Below are 17,082 nucleotides of genomic sequence, written 5' to 3'. Positions count from 1 at the left end.
GTCGTGGAGCCCCGGATCTAGGGAGATTATCAGTGGTCTTGTATGTCTTGCATTTTCTTATAATTGCTTCCACAGTTGATTTCTTCACACCAAGCTGCTTACCTATTGCAGATTCAGTCTTCCCGGCCTGGTGCAGGTCTACAATTTTGTTTCTGGTGTCCTTTGACAGCTCTTTGGTCTTGGCCATAGTGGAGTTTGGAGTGTGACTGTTTGAGGTTGTGGACAGGTGTCTTTTATACTGATAAGTTCAAACAGGTGCCATTAATATAGGCAACGAGTGAAGGACAGAGGAGCCTCTTAAAGTTGTTGTTACAGGTCTGTGAGAGCCAGAAATCTTGCTTGTTTGTAGGTGACCAAATACTTATTTTACTGACGAATTTACCAATGAATTCATAAAAAATCCTACAATGTGATTTTCTGGATTTCTTTTTCTCATTTTGTCTCTCATAGTTGAAGTGTACATATGATGAAAATTACAGGCCTCTCTCATCTTTTTAAGTGGGAGAACTTGCACAATTGGTGGCTGACTAAATACTTTTTTGCCCCACTGTATTTACAATAAATATCAACAAATTGACATAAATACATACACACAATATATTAACAGGTAACACTAATATCTTGGACAGGACTTGGAGTGGTGAGCATAGTGCAGTTGAGTTCTCTGCTCTAGAGTCAACTTCTCTCAAGTGCTCTCTGCATTAACCTTCCTTGTAGAGTCATGCGTAAACATTCAGCAATAATCTGAAAGTTTGGTAGAATTTACCAGCATGCTCCCTTGCCCTGGAGTCATGCAAAACCTCAATGGAAGGTAGGTGACAGCTGATGACCTATGCAGCATCTGTCGGTGTGACTTCAGATTGTGGGAGATGATGGTCCTTAGGTTTTTGAATGATTCCGGTGAACTAGAAGAACCCTCAATCTCAAAGGTGAGAGGTTTTTCCAGAATAATACCATCATCTCAAAGGTTTCATCTGTGTTGAGTCCCAGGTTATGTTTGACTGAGTACTGTAGCATGGTATATGAAACTGTTTGAACCTCATCTCTATCAGTGAAGATCATTCTTCTTATCGGAAGTGCCCAATCACACCCGCCTTGTACAAGACAGCAAGAATGAAGAGGAATGTAACAGCCACAATAATGCATACGGCAATGACCATGTAGTTCAGGTTCTTCTTAGGCACTGGAAAAAAGGTCATACATATGAACAGACATATTCTTTAGTGTATCTTCAGCCACCTCAAACGTAAATTATATTGGTAAATCTACAGGTCATTTACCCCATGTTACTGAGACGCTCCCGGTCACACTGCTGTGGTGCACCAAGCAGGTGTAGCTCTGGTTGTACTGGACCCCCTGTGGGACAGTCAGACTCTTCCTCAGCTGGTATGAACCATCTCCGTTAGGCAGAACCTCTCCACTGATCACTCTGTCCACCAAGGGGAGCCCCTCTGACCCTATCCACTCCACTTGCACAGCCCTTGGGTAGAATCCTGTCACATGACAGGTGACTTCCACCTCAGAGCTGCCATGAGGCAGTCTCTCAAACACGATCACCTCAGGGACTTAAGAGAGGATTTTTTTTTATTAATGCATTAGTTCTGCATGTCCACTAAGGGCTCATTTACGACATCTTGACATTACAGGCATGTGTTGTTGGCTTTCTATAATAGAGGCCTACTCGCAGTAATCATAGACTAGATCAATGCTTAGGTTTAACAGAAATATGATGAGAAGTGAGACAAAATGACAATTACCACAATAACTTCTAGAGGTATACAAAATGTACCAGTAAAATGACCCCAAACAGGAAGGGTGTTGTGTTTGTCCTTACCTTTGGGTTCTCTAACTTTAATACTAATTTTAACAGGTTCTCCAGCCAGCGAATACATCCAGATTCATAATGAATGACCAACCTAACAAGATCCTCCAAATCGGTTTCCCTTTTTCTTTTGTAAAATGCAGCATGAGACACAGCAGCGGTCCAAGTTCTGGTTTGTACATCGAAGCTGACAAAATCCTTGCCATCATATGCATGGCTCATAGATGCATCTATGCTTCCATCTGACCTCCATCCACAGCGACCATGAGCTTGGTAAATGTGATCTAATACAACACAGGAAATGATTTCAACACTTTCAAATGACTTACTTAAAATATGGGCTGCTAGTTGAAAGCATCAGCTGACTTTGTCCTGTACAATTATATAAATTCACGATGAAAATAGGTTTACTGCACTTTATGATAATACTGGTTTTTAAGAAGTGAAATTCTTTGCTGCAACCACAAACCATCTAAAGGTTTTGGTTGGTACCAGAAATCGAAGGTTTGGGAAACAAAGAGCAAGACATAAAGCCGCAGGTCAAACAGATGTCTTCTTTAGTAGATCCTTTTTTTTAAAACATTTTTAGTTTTTCACCAACCAAGCAGGACATTTTTGTAAGGAGCATATTTTCTACATTATGCAAATTTGATGTAATATCTGTTTTGCAATGCTTAAATTCTGTTATATTGAGGACATTCCTGCAATGTTTAGAAAAAAATACATTGGAATTCAAAATATTCTGTGAATATTCATAAGGTTAGCAACTCACTCTGTTGGATGCTGGCAGTTGTCTATAATATTCCTCATCAAAAATTCAAAGTATTCAGATAAGATTATGTGTACACCAATCAAAGAAATGTGATTGGTGGAGCTTGATAGTTCAGCTTTCAGAATTTGAAAACTACAATCTCCATTGTAATGCCAAAAGATAACCATCTGTGTTGCAATGTCTTAGCACACACTTTGACTTACCATGTGAATGATTAAAATGTTCACTTGTCATTTTTACAGCTGAATCCATTACAAATCGATTATATTTCAGATTTTGGTGCATTTCCCGCCAGAATTCAATGCCCTCGGAATGGTCCATCCATTCTGGTATGATGGCATCTTGTTCAGCACTGCTGTTGTAGTAATAGACCATAACATCGTCTACCATTACTATCTGGAGGTTTTTTGGATACAAAGTCCCTTGGCTTGCGATGCAATGGCGATGAAAAGTATGAGGGTCTGAAAGACAAAACTTTTTAGTTACTCTTTTTGTGGATATAGTAGATTTGCTATTTTAATTGACCGAACTGAGGCAAGGTTGCTTTGATTTCCTATGGGCTCATTTGTCAATCATATGTAGGAACAAATCTATGCATAAATCATGAATGCAATCATTACTAATGAAAGTGTGAGATTTATCAATATGAAGATTTGCTTGATTCATTTGACATTTTTGGATTCCTACAATTATAGGTATAGACCGCACCCTGATCACCAATAAAAACATTGACCCACGATGAGTTTAACGATGGGAATAGACTAGCCCTCCTCTCATTTAATTGTCAGGTGATACATAAAAGAGCAGGTGAATAAAGTGGCAGATGGAATGTTTATAAATGTTATACAGCTCCGGAAAAAAATAAGAGACCACTGCACCTTTTTCTTTCCTTTCCAAAAAAGTTGAAAAGGAAAGTTTCGAGTAAACAGAGGAACAGAAGCGTTCAATTTGCAGTGGTCTCTTAAAATGTAACTCTTCTGTTCCTCACTCAAACTCTTCCTTTTCAACTTTTTTGGAAAGGAATGGAAAAAGTGCAGTGGTCTCTTAATTTTTGCCGGAGCTGTATTATTGTTGTTCTGCAAACAACAAGCCTAAACTTAACAGGTCATTTTGAAGGGATTCTAAAATTCCTTATGGGATAAAAGAAAAATGAAACGTCAAAAAAAAAACAATATCACATTTTTGCCGCTATGGTTTTACGGACGCGTCGACTATTTAAATCTATTTATGTACATTTTAGTATTCAGTTCACTGCAATTCAACAATATAAACTCTCTGAGATAAGAACGCTAAACATAACTCAGGCAACGAACTCACCTACGATAGAGAGCTGTAGGAATAACACAACAAGTGTAGTTATCATATTTGCATCATTATTTTCTCGGCGTATTAACACAAAACTTAAGCTGCTTCTGTGAAAGTGAAAGTATCAGCATCTCAGCATCGGCGTCTTGTGAGCAACATTAAAGAAACACTTCCGGGTCACGAAAATCAGGAAATGTTCAAAATAAAAGAGACCAAAAAATTACTTCAAAACTGACATAAATTGACTTTTTCTTATTAATTGTTTAAGAAAATGTACCTCTCAAAACATTGACAACAATTCATATATGATCATATTTAAGAGTAATTTCAATAAAAAGTGGGTATTAAAACACGTTCCAAGGGCAAAATTCAGACGCCAATGACTGAATATGGAATACATATTGCCTCATTGCTCATAAACTATTGAATATTCCACAGAGAAAGCGATGTAGGAAATGTTCAGGAGAATGTGTAGAATAAGACAAACCTGTTTAATTATGGGGAATGGACAGCTACATCTAGCAACACAATATTTTCCACACACTCTTCTTCCACAATGTAACTCAATGGATATGAAATACATATTGCCCTATAAAAATAAAAACAATTCTATACGTCGCAGTGAATGTATTGTAGGAAATGTTCAGGAGACTCTATAGATTGATCATATGCAAAGAAATCAAGGGGCACTGTGTATTTGCAATTGTTGCTGGCATTTTACATTCCATTGTCCACATTCTTAATTCTTGAATAGCCATCAATTGAAATCCATTACTCCTTGTGTTAATGGAGGTGATAATCACTACTTTACTTGGTGATTACTTAACAATTCAGCTAATGATTTTAAGTAGTTGTCAATTACTTACATTAACTGGTCATTAGCTTCCTGTTCCACCTTTAGATATGCAGTTGAGCCCAAAAGATTGTTAACAGTTTAATACTTAGATACTTCCAACTATTACAAACTAGTTCAACTTGACCAATTACATTTCTTTGTGAAAATTGTACCTATGTATTTGTCTGTAAATATATATAATGTGTGAATATGATACTGAAAAAAGGGAATGTTTGCATACTTTCTTTGTAAGAAATGTTGTGGTTGTTCCAGTTTTAGCCACATCAGATCAGTACAAAAATTACTTAACTACTGCGAACACCAACATGTAATTATATTCCAACTACCAAAATCTATGCTACAGTATGTAGTACCAAGCCATACTGCAACATGTAGTGTAATTTCCAGTTTAACTAATTTATGTGAAATCTAGCTCACTGCTTAGCATCTGTCCAAATTGTAAATAAAGTAATTTATTACTACAACTTCATGTTTCAGTTTCTTTGATCATATATAGAATTGTTTGCAGGTCTATGAATACAAAACGTGTATGACTTCTGCACTTTTTATCAGTTTTATAATTTAATTGACTATAAAATGAACTTGCACTATTATTATCCCAAATGTCCTTTCAATTGTCAGGTAGCATGTCGTTGACATATCTCTCATTTGATAGGCCTGTAAAATGGGAGGGTGTGTCCCATCAACCAGGTAAGTAGGACCAATCACATTTGCAGACAATCCTTGTTTGGCTCTTTGCTTGAATCAGCTTACATTTGTATTGAATCACCATTCAAAAATCTCCTCAGCAACTTTCGAAGAGGCATTTTTTCTTTATCAGGTTGGCAATTTCTTCTCAATTTGTTGGTGTTGCTGTTTGATTCATGTTGGTATGCATATGTTTTTAATTTCATTGGCCTGTTCAAATTTCTGATTTATTGGTATTGTCAAAATGTACACAGCTTCTCCTTATTGGCTTACTTGGATTATTTACATTAAAACTACCAGAGAGGTTTAATAAAACAGTTAGCCTAGGGCTAAATGGCTGAGACTCTTTAAAGCACCATGGACGTCTCTATGTTACCAAATTTATAGCATGTGGCTGCCCTGTATGTTGGTCCCATTGGGCCAAAACCCAGGTCTTCATGACTTATTCCAACCAGGGATACCATCAGAGTGCAAGTGAATCAGCCTGAGTGCTAACTTGCTCTTAGAAATCAAACACAGTGTTTTCCCCTCCAGGACCAACATTGTGCAGCCCTGTAATATGTTTGTCTCCAAGCAAACGTTCTCATTCTAGACAGCCGGAAATAATATTGACTTTTCAGTCATGACAGGAATGTTGTACCAGTTTGGCTCCCGCCATGCAGCAAAGAATTGGCCACATTCAGAATACAATCCACATCCTAAGCGGCATAAACTCCAACTGTCAAGATGGAAGGAGATCATCTTGGGTAGAAAGGTGAGTAACGGTTTTGAGTAACTGTTATCATTTAATACATCTTTTATATTGCACGATCTCAGGCTCCTTCCCCGCCAATTTTTATATTGCAGTTCTGACTAGAGGTAGAGATCACCTCTACACACGGCTTGGGCTCTGGAACCACACTCCTTGAGAGAGGATGGACTCTTCACCACTCTGGAGTTGCCCATGGTGAGAGGCGGCGGGCTGGTGTGGGTTTTACTTATAGCTCCCCAGCACAGTGCCCTACCAACGCTGTTTACAGTAGAAGTGGGCAGCTGTTGACCTCAACTGGGGATGTCGTCGGGCGGTGGAAGGAGTAATTCGAGGATCTCCTCAATCCCGCCGTCACGTCTTCCAATGAGGAAGCAGAGGATGAGGGCTGAAGTCACAGAGTCCTCGGTGGCAAGGCACCGGGGGTGGATGAGATCTGCCCTGAGTACCTCAAGTCTCTGGATATTGTGGAGCTGTCTTGGTTGACACGCCTGTGCAACATCGTGTAGCGGTCGGGGACAGTGCCTCTGGGATGGCAGACCGGGGTGGTGGTCCCTCTTTTTAAGAAGGGGGACCGGAGTGTGTGTTTCAACTATAAGGGGATCACACTTCTCAGCCTCCCCGGGAAAGTCTATGCCAGGGTACTGGAGAGGAGAATACGGCCGATAGTAGAACCCTCGGATTCAGGAGGAACAGTGTGGTTTTCGTCCAGGCCGTGGAACACTGGACCAGCTCTATACCCTCTACAGGGTGATGGAGGGTTCATGGGAGTTTGCCCAACCAATCCACATGTGTTTTGTGGATTTGGAGAAGGCATTCGACTGTGTCCCTTGCGGCATCCTGTGGAGAGTGCTTCAGGAATATGGGGGTCCTGGGTCCTTTGCTAAGGGCTGTCAGGTCCCTGTACGACCGAAGCAGGAGCTTGGTCCGCATTGCCGGCAGTAAGTCAGACTTGTTCCCAGTGCATGTTGGACTCCGGCAGGGCTGCCCTTTGTCGCCGGTTCTGTTCGTAATTTTTATGGACAGAATTTCTAGGCGCAGCCAGGGGTCGGAGGGTGTCAGGTTTGGGGACCACACGATTTCGTCTCTGCTCTGCGGATGATGTTGTCGTGTTGGCCCCTTCAAACCAGGAACTTCAGCATGCACTGGGACGGTTTGCAGCAGAGTGTGAAGCGGTGGGGATGAGAATCAGTACCTCCAAATCCGGATGGAACGGGATATTGACAGACGGATTGGTGCAGCTTCTGCAGTAATGCGGTCGATGTATTGGTCTGTCGTGGTGAAGAAAGAGTTGAGCCGCAAGGCGCAGCTATCGATTTACCGGTCAATCTACATTCCTACTCTCACCTATGGTCATGAGCTTTGGGACAAGATCCCGGATACAGGCGGCCGAAATGAGCTTTCTCCGCAGGGTGGCTGGGCGATCCCTTAGGGTGAGAAGCTCGGTCACCCGGGAGGAGCTCAGAGTAGAGCTGCTGCTCCTCCACATCGAGAGGGGTCAGCTGAGGTGGCTTGGGCATCTGTTTCGGATGCCTCCGGAACGCCTTCCTGGGAAGGTGTTCCGGTCTCGCCCCACTGGGAGGAGACCCCGGGGAAGACCTAGGACACGCTATGTCTCCCGGCTGGCCTGGGAACACCTCGGTGTCCCCCCGGAAGAGCTGGAGGAAGTGTCTAGGGAGAGGGAAGTCTGGGCATCTCTGCTTAGACTGCTGCCCCCGCGACCCGGCCCCGGATAAGCGGAAGAAAATGATGATGATGATCTTTTATATTGCATGTTGTTTGATATAGGTTCTGAGTTGTAATGCCCCATATTAGTTATATTTAGACTAACCTAACAGCCCATAATTGTAATTTACTATGAAGGTTTAAGGATGTGCACCTCACATTTTCTAAACAATATTGGGATAAATCTCTAACTTTCTTTCCTTATAGTTTGTCCTGGTGATTGGTTATTCTCATCTCCGTGCCTTAGTGGGTAATATTGTCCCTATGCCAATCGGGCCTGATTGCACTGGTCGACCATCCATGGCTTTTGGCTTCATGGTCCACTCCTGGAGCAAGAGCTTCACATCTGATGGCAGATGTTTGTGGGGAGGTGTTACCCAAAGGCCTTGTCCCAGACGTAGTATGTCTGATCGCTCCTGGTAACAACCTTGAAGCCAGCCCATCCATCGTTCAGAGGCAGGGGAAAAGTTTAAACAACTCCTCCTTGCTGCTAAGTTGAGATGGCCTCAGGTAAAAACTTTAACTGCCATTACTTGTTGTATAAACATGTTACTGTAATGAAATGCGCAATATACAAGATATTTCTATAAATTACTAAAATCTGTCAATATCACGTCAAAATACTTTTCAGGCATTTGTCCTTGATTTTTCACACCGCATTGATGGGAAAAAGGACCTAAATGACCAAGAACTGCTGGCCCTGGAGTATGAAACCCAAGCATGGGATCTGGGTGTGACTTACCGAAGGGAGACGTCCAGGGCCTCCCGGCCCTACAGAGCAGTGCTACTGGTGCCCGGATAAAATTCATTTGAGCGATGATTTTGGGATGCCTGTTATGGCTGCATTGATCAAAGACACTTCGTTTGAGGAAATGCAGGTCATCGGTACAATTAGACCTTGTTGTGCTGGGGTCCAAAGATATCTCATAATTTTGTGTAATTTCTTAACTAGTAATGCAAACTCAATTTGTGTCTAGGTTAGGGTTAATTGTAAGCCTAGGTTTATATGCTGTGTCCAGAACATGAATGTAGTTTTTCATGATTTCAGGACAATCCGGGTGAACGCCAGGTTGGTCCGGCCACTGAACTCACCGATGGACCACCAGGAGCTGTTGTCACTACATTAATTGCTCCTACCCGTGTTGCTTCTCCATCAGTTCAGCCATGTCGAGTCCAAATGCTTTTTGTGCCAAGCTGGCATGCAGAGGAGTACTATCAAGAGATCTGCCGGGTATGTTATTGTGGTCATCAAAAATGTATTTAGTAGTGCATGTTAGAAATTGTTATATCCACTGTTTAACCTGAAATATTCAAATCATTTACAGGGTGCTGTCAATGGTGGCATCATCTGCTACAACCAGATCCCCATCAATGGTCAGCCTAACATGGAGGTGTCCTTCCTGTGCTTCCCCAAATCCTACAGAGTTCAGAAGGAACCACTGCAAGAGACTGAACCCAAGCGGAAGAGCAGGACCAGGAAGAGAGTGGAAACGCATGCCACAAAGCTGAGTACAGTAGGGAAGGGTGTTGTTCAAAGAGTTGTTGCAGGACTGCATGGGGTAGGGAGTTGTGAGGGGTCAGGGTTGGCGGAGGGGTTGAAACAAGGAGAAGGTATCGATCGTGTGGTGCTGAGGCAAAGACTCCATGCAAATTTGACACATAAATTGTATGGAGGGGGTTGTGATCTTGGGGAACGCAAAAAAAATTTAGTATCGACAATGAAAGGGGAAAAAAGAAAATGCATATTTAGATTATCATGCTATTTCAAGAGCAATACATGTCGTTATGCAACATAATGACACATTTGATTTTACATTTTGGGAACTTGCCCAGCTTTAGCAATGACAACTGGAACACCTCAAGTTACAAAGCGTAATGTCAAATATCTTAGAAGAATATGGCTCAAGATTTACGGTAACATTCAATGACTTGTAAATCAGATTAAGGAACATGTTGAGTTGACCAACCCTTTGAGTCAGTCATCCATATGTAATGATATAGGAGATGACAGCATAACCTTAAGTCAGTGCCACAAAATCAAAGACCGTAAACGAATTGATACAAGAACACCAATTAAACACAGAGTAGGGAGGAGGAAAGCAGTAAAACGTAAATATGGTGAGGAGGAATGGGTCACACAGCACAAGAAACCCAAAACAGTGTTTTGTTTCTGTAAATCACAGAATAACAGTAAACAACCTATGCTAGCATGTGATGCCTGTGCAAATTGGTATCACTTTGATTGTGTTGACCAATCCCCGGATAAACAAAAGGATTTAGAATCTGCAATTCTTTTATGCAGCTCAGAATCACGTTGCATTGAAGTACAGCCATTACAAAATGTATTCATTCTTAAATGAGACTGTGAATCATTTATACATTCTATCGCTAGTGAGGACAAGATTCAACTCAACAAAATTATACAAACAGAGAATGTAAATGAGGCTCATGTAGAACATCTGTTTCCTAAAGACACTTTAAATGAGAGAATGTCAACTTGTTAGACAACACCCTCAGAAGGCCAACTTAATTTGCAACCTTTAGACATGTTTGAAGATAAAGAAACTGGTCTTGATGTTCATCCCGATGTAGCCTATAACTCATATGATGAAGTATTAATGTCCAAAGTACCCGATCAAATCTCAGACACCCAAGATATTGGAAATTAATACTATCAGTTTGAGACTGACAGTTCTGATAAAGGTGCATCTGATGAGGACATTGCAAACTCTATGGAAACTAAATCTTATGAGCAACATTTATCTGGAGAGGTTGATATCAGTATAAGCAAGGATATACTGAAGTGTGTTTTGTCAGATGCAGCAGATTTTGGAGGATTCAGGCTTCCCACTCCAAACAAGAGTGTGTTTACTTTGACTCATCATGAATGGGACAGGGTCCATTCTGAAAAGAGTGGTAGATATTTTAAGAGATTTTCATGGGTAGGTCTATTTGCAGAGAGTTCAACCCTTACTGTGTAGTAATCATCACTTCACAGTTGCTCAGAAAAGGATATCAAAAAAAATTCTTACAATAAATGGATACAGCCATTCTTCATGTGAGTTAAAATGTTCTATTGTTCTGAACAATGTGAATATACAAGATTTCCACGTCTCATATTCAGGGAGTATTATACATTCTGTTAAAGATGGTATCAAGGCCAGACCATTTCGTGGTCCAGAGAGGAAGAAACTTGCATTGTCATTACATAATACTGCGCCATATAAAGTTCACAGGGAATTAATAGCAAATACTGACCTCCGATGTTTAGCGGCTCAGAACAGAAGTGGCATTGGAGTAGATACATCAGTGCTGAGAAACATAAAATCAGAACAACGCACAAAGAACTTTTTGGATTGTGATGAAATCAAGTCACTGCAATTACTGAAAGGAAAAACTGGAGAATGAAGATGACGGTAATGAGGTCATCAAGGGGTTCATTTATGTGTTACAAGTATCTCCTTTTAAGGTAATTTGTTTTACTGAGGGGGGAATCAGACTCTGGCATGATATGACCACACACAGCACAGCTTTCTGGGATGCCACTGGTGGTGTGATCAGGTCTAGACTCAATAAAAAAAATGATTTTACTCTATGATATAGTTGTAGCTTGCCCATCCTCGCTAAAGAATTATGCTCCTGTTGCAGTTATGATAAGTGAGGATCATACACAGAGTGCAGTAGAGCAGTTTTTGAATACAATGAGAGACAAAGAAAGGGTGGTGGTTAACAATAATGCAGTACCTGTACAAATGAATAGTGATAGGTCCTTAGTGTTGTTGAAGGCAGCTATGAAAGTGTTTACCAAAAACAATATGGAGATGTATTTGCAGCGTTGCTGGAGAATAGTCAAAGGACATGCCACAACAGGAGATCTTGACTTCTGTATCATACGAGCTTGTAAAATTCATTTAATACGACAGGCTAGGGAACTCTGTAAAAAACAATTTTCTGGTAAAGATGATAGGTATTGAGTTGGCATGTACATGTTCAGCTTGTTGTTGAATTCCACACATCTCAAGGAAATCTGTGCTTTGGTGTATGACAATTGCATAGTCAGAACTAATAGTACATTTGTAATGCAGAGCCTTGTAAGTGTGCATAGTCAAGCAGGAAGGTTGAACAGCCATTGTAAAAGTGAACCACGCAACTCAATGGATGAATTAGAAGGCAGATTATCTGAGCGACTGGGTAATCAGGAAGTTCTAAAACACATAAAATCACCTTTTATTGATTGTTTTAAGTGAGAAAAAAGCATCAAATATATTTGCAGTAGTGTCCCATGCCCAGATCAGATTATTTACTTTAAGGAAGGGCTGTTGGACACTATTCAAAAGCATTCTCCCTGTAATAACAATTTGGTCTGAACTTATGACAGGAGGTTTTCAGAATCATACAAGCCAGAACCAAGACAGAATAAGAAAAGTACAGCAATTAGTGAGGTAACGTTCAAAAACACAAAAGTCATATTCCTTGATGATAAAAAACATAGAATTGACGAATGTATTGGCAAACTGTATACTCTGCATAAAGCTGGCCAGAGAGACATATGTGAGAAAATCAAAGTTTGAAATCCCAAAAGGCAACACATATTGCCGCAACCGGAGGAAGGCTGGGAGAAAAGGAGAAAGGCACCAAAGCATCTTAGTAGGTCTTTTCAGGTTCCTCCACCTATAAGTTCTAATTAATTTAGTCTTAATGAAAAGATATGGATGACCAATGATCAGAATGCATTGTGTAATGAGTCAACTTTGGCCAAATTGTTAAATTCTCAGCAGGATATTATGAATTATCCTAAAATAACTATATGTAGATTTGAAAACAGAGCTTCAAACTGTTGGTTCAACTCAACCTTGCTGTCTTTGTTACATCTCAGCATAGTAAAAAGGACTTGTAAATATCTAGACTCACAATCCATTACAGAATGTTCAGATATTAAAGAGAACTTTGCTGCACTCTTGTTGTCTGCAGTTCAGAGGCCTGGACACAAATTTAAACAATGTGTATTAAAGCAAGTTTTGATAGAGATAAACCACACCATTCCATCATTGAAATTAGGTCAGCATAATGACCCGCTAGATTTTATATATCAATAACTCCCCTGGTTACAACAGCTGGGTATCAAAACAACTGTCAGTGCTATGCTATGATAGATGTGAAATGTTTAAAATCAGCATCTCACACAATGAGCATTACTTCAACTCCCATTTTCAACTTAGACTGAATACAGACACATCATCGCTTGATATTCTCTTCAGACAACTAATCACCAACGGTGGAGTACCCAAGAAATGCAGTCAGTGTGATGGTGTATTGATTAGACAAACCGTTTGGAACACCACACCAGATATTCTAGTGTTTTTGTGCCCCGTGTTGCAGACAACTTTACAGTTAATAGAAACTCAGTTCTTCCCTCCCGTACAATTGAAATCCCAGTTGTTGGCAAGAAGAAGGAGAAGTACAGATTGAGCTCTGTGATATGCCATTCAGGTAAAAAATCTACAGGGGGGCATTTCTGGTCAGTGCTGGATTTTTACACTTTTATATTTGGGCTGATGACATACACATTTCTGTTGGCAGGAATAGGGAAGGGGTTAGCATAAGTACAGAAGGGGTTATATATTTCTATGAAGTAGCTAATGAGCCTCAGACACAAACCAATTGTAGTGATGTACACCAACATGATGCAGAATCAGATATTTCTGTGATGCCACAGTATGACTACTTTTCCAACCAAACAGTGGATGAAGCGTTATCCATTTAGATTTTTCTAAAAACTACATTAGCATTTCAAGAATGCCATAAGAGATTACTTAGAGTGGATCAAGTGAAACCATCTTATCACTTCAAAAAGATCATTTCCCAGTTAGAAACAGTAGATTCAACCATGATTTCACAATCCATGGTTCAACACCAACTTCATTATAGTTATGTAAAGGATATTGTTGAAGATTTTGTTCAGGAAATTCTACCTGCCAACTTCTTGGCAAATGACCTGCTCTACATTCACAGTCTAAACACAAAACAACTCATAGTAGAACCAAGGGAGATTTCTGCAGAAAGCATTGGTGAATATCTTGTTTCAGTCCAAAAGAACAGAGCATGTAATGTATCTAAGAAATCAAAAGGCTCCCAACATTCCAACTCTTATGTTACCCATACCCCAAATACTTTGCTTATAAAAATGGACACAGTGAGCATGCACTTACCTAGAAGCTTTACTTTACCTTCGATATTTAGCAAACACATATACTCTTTCCAGTTTAGTCACATTTTCAGATGAATACCAAAGACATCAAAGATGCCAGTGGGCTATACTTTTGTATTACTCAAGAAATTGTTGCTTAAGGACACATTCTGTCTTCTTGCATATGATCTTACAAGTAGTGTAGAAGTTCTCCACTTTGGTCAGAAAGAAGTAATTCACATGTGCACTGACAAATGCAAGGAATGTGATTCCTCTCAAAATAAAGACATTCCTAACCCAACTCACAGAAAACCATCTTCACTGGCTGCTGAGGATTTTGATACAATAAGCAATGGACACTGGTTCAGTGATAAGATAATTGACGAGTACCTTGATCTAATTAAATCTCATTTGGAGGATCACTTTGTGCTGATGTGCCCTGCATCTTCCGAAAGCCAACAGCTACAAAATCTATTTTCTGAAAGGATGGATGTTCTGCCTAAGGTACCTAGAGTAGCACACAATTGGTGGTGTTTTGAACATTTTATAATACCTGTCATTTGAAATGACCATTGGACGGCCATAGCTATAGATATTAAAAATAAAGTACATGCACAGAACTGTATAAAATGTTAAATTAATGGACTCCTTAAAACAATGTCTGTACCCAAGCAAGAAGTTTTTAAAGTGTTATTATTTTCTTTAGAGTCCACAAATCGTACTGAATACTCATACACAATACAAGCCTTCCTACTTATATCTTTCAATATAAGGACAAATACAAATGTTTTTCTCAATTTAATCTATGGCTTGAATGTAGTTGTAATTAAATAAATCCTTATTATAGAGTTAATGAAGCTGAACGTATTCTAGTATGTAATAGTGGGAAATTGGTTATGGCGTGATTTTGTTGTAAATATTATTTTGTTTATCAAAAAGTATAAAACTGTAAACTGACTGTAAAGTATTTTGGGATTCACCTACATCTCTAAAGGTGGAACAGGAAGGTAATGACCGGTTAATGTAAGTCATTGACAACTACTTAAGATCGTTGGCTGAATTGCTAAGTAATCACCAAGTAATGTAGTGATTATCACCTCCATTAAAACAAGGGATAATGGATCTAAATTGATGGCTAATCAGTCATTTGAATTGTGGCCAATGGAATGTAAAATGCCAGCAACAATTGCAAATACACAGTGCCCCTTGATTTCTTTACATATAATCAATGTATAGAGTCTCCTGAACATTTCCTACAATACATTTTAACAATATACACTAAGCAAAGTGTCAAAATCGATACATTTAATATTATTAAAATCTGGTTTTACCGCGGACTTTTATTTTGAAGGCAAAATCCGATAACCGGAAGTCTTATTGTTGCTACGGAATCTCTAATGTTGCCAGCATGACGCTACTGTCATCCAGCTGCAGTCCCACACACACCGTGGGCTCATAAACACCGCTGGCAGGATTTCGTGACATCTACATTAATTCCGTATTAGAAAATCGTGACATGCACACGTAAAAGGCATTTTTTACCGCCGATTGCGGTATTTCGTTTTGAGTGCAGTCATTTTTGAGAATCCTGCCTCACACAAATATGTCAACGCGAAAGGGAGGAGAATCTTCAAGGCGACGTCACAGAGTTGAGGGTATTCCTGCATCAATGCTGCCCAGAATGACAAAATAGGGCAGGAGGTAAAGAGTTCCTTCAGCCTACTGTCACTCTTCAGCTCAATAAGCTGTTCCTGCATATCAATTGACAGCTCGTTTGCTGTGCCCACAAATGGATATCAAACCCACACAAAAGAGCGATAATCCTCTTTAAAGTACATCCCAAATTGTTCTCTCATTGCTGACAGGTGGTCAGACGCTGACTGAAATAGAGAGGAGAAATCGTGTGACGTGCCTGCATCAGTGATAAAGTCTGCAAAGCTGGGGAACATGCCAGAGGTCAAGTTTGTTTGTCCACTCTGCAAGGAGCAAAATATGAGTTTTGCGGCCTTGCAAAGACAGGTTGAGGCCATTCAAGTGGTCAAATATATCGACCAAATAGGACAGAGACGCAAGCCACATAGTGTCATCCAGATGCTTTGCCAGATCTGATTTGATTTCTGTCAAAAAACACTTAACCACCTCTCGCAGCTCATACAACCGCTGTAACACCCGCCCCTTGGAGAGCCAGTGAACTTCAGTGTGCAGAAGCAGCTGTTCGTGCCCTGATCCCATCTCCTGGCAGAGGACCCCAAACAAGCGAGAGTTTAGGGGCCGTGATTTGATGAGATTTATCATTTTCACGGATTGATTCAGCACAGAGTCAAAGAGAACTGGCATGCAATGTGTCCATTTCACAAGTGGAGCTTCTTGCTAAACGCTAAACGCATCTAGGCCACGCTCATGGCCCGTCATTGCCTGCGCACCATCCGTGCATAAGCCAACGCATCGGTCCCAAGTCAAACCATTTTCACTGAGAAAAATATCAAGGACATTGAAGATGGCTTCTCCTATAGTGTGCGACTGAAGAAGCCGGCAAAACAGGACATCCTCCTCAATCGCCTTGTCTCGCAGATACTTGACATAGGTGAGGAGCTGTGCCTGCCCACCAATATCAGTGGAATCATCCAGCTGCAGCACGTAGTAAGGACTCTTTTTTTGATGAACTCTATCAGTTGCTCTCTGATATCATTAGACATGTCTGAAATTCTCCTAGCGACTGTGTCATTGGACAGTGGTACTGCACCGAGCCTGGCTGCTGCACTATCTCCTATCATTATTCTGCACAGGTCTTGCACGGCCGGTAAAACGAGTCTCTGCAATTGTATGCGGTTTACCCAGTTTAGCTATTCTTTTGGCCACTACATACGATGCCTCCAAACACTGTTTAGACACAGTGCTGTGAACTGAAATTGTTGCCTGTTGCTGATGGAGGCCATCAAGCTTTCTTTTAAAATATTCAGCCGGTTTATCCTTAATGCCA

At 40.4% G+C, this 17,082-nt stretch overlaps 1 pseudogene; it reads right to left on the bottom strand.

Annotated features, from left to right (window-relative positions):
- Positions 1-531: 531 nt before the first annotated feature.
- Positions 532-4,035, bottom strand: LOC105023574 (annotated as a pseudogene).
- Positions 4,036-17,082: the final 13,047 nt, after the last annotated feature.

This window comes from Esox lucius, chromosome 1 (genome assembly GCF_011004845.1).
Source record: "Esox lucius isolate fEsoLuc1 chromosome 1, fEsoLuc1.pri, whole genome shotgun sequence".
Lineage (NCBI taxonomy): Eukaryota > Metazoa > Chordata > Actinopteri > Esociformes > Esocidae > Esox > Esox lucius.
The sequence above is the reverse complement of the archived record's forward strand: the minus strand, read 5'-3'. Positions and strand labels throughout refer to the sequence as shown.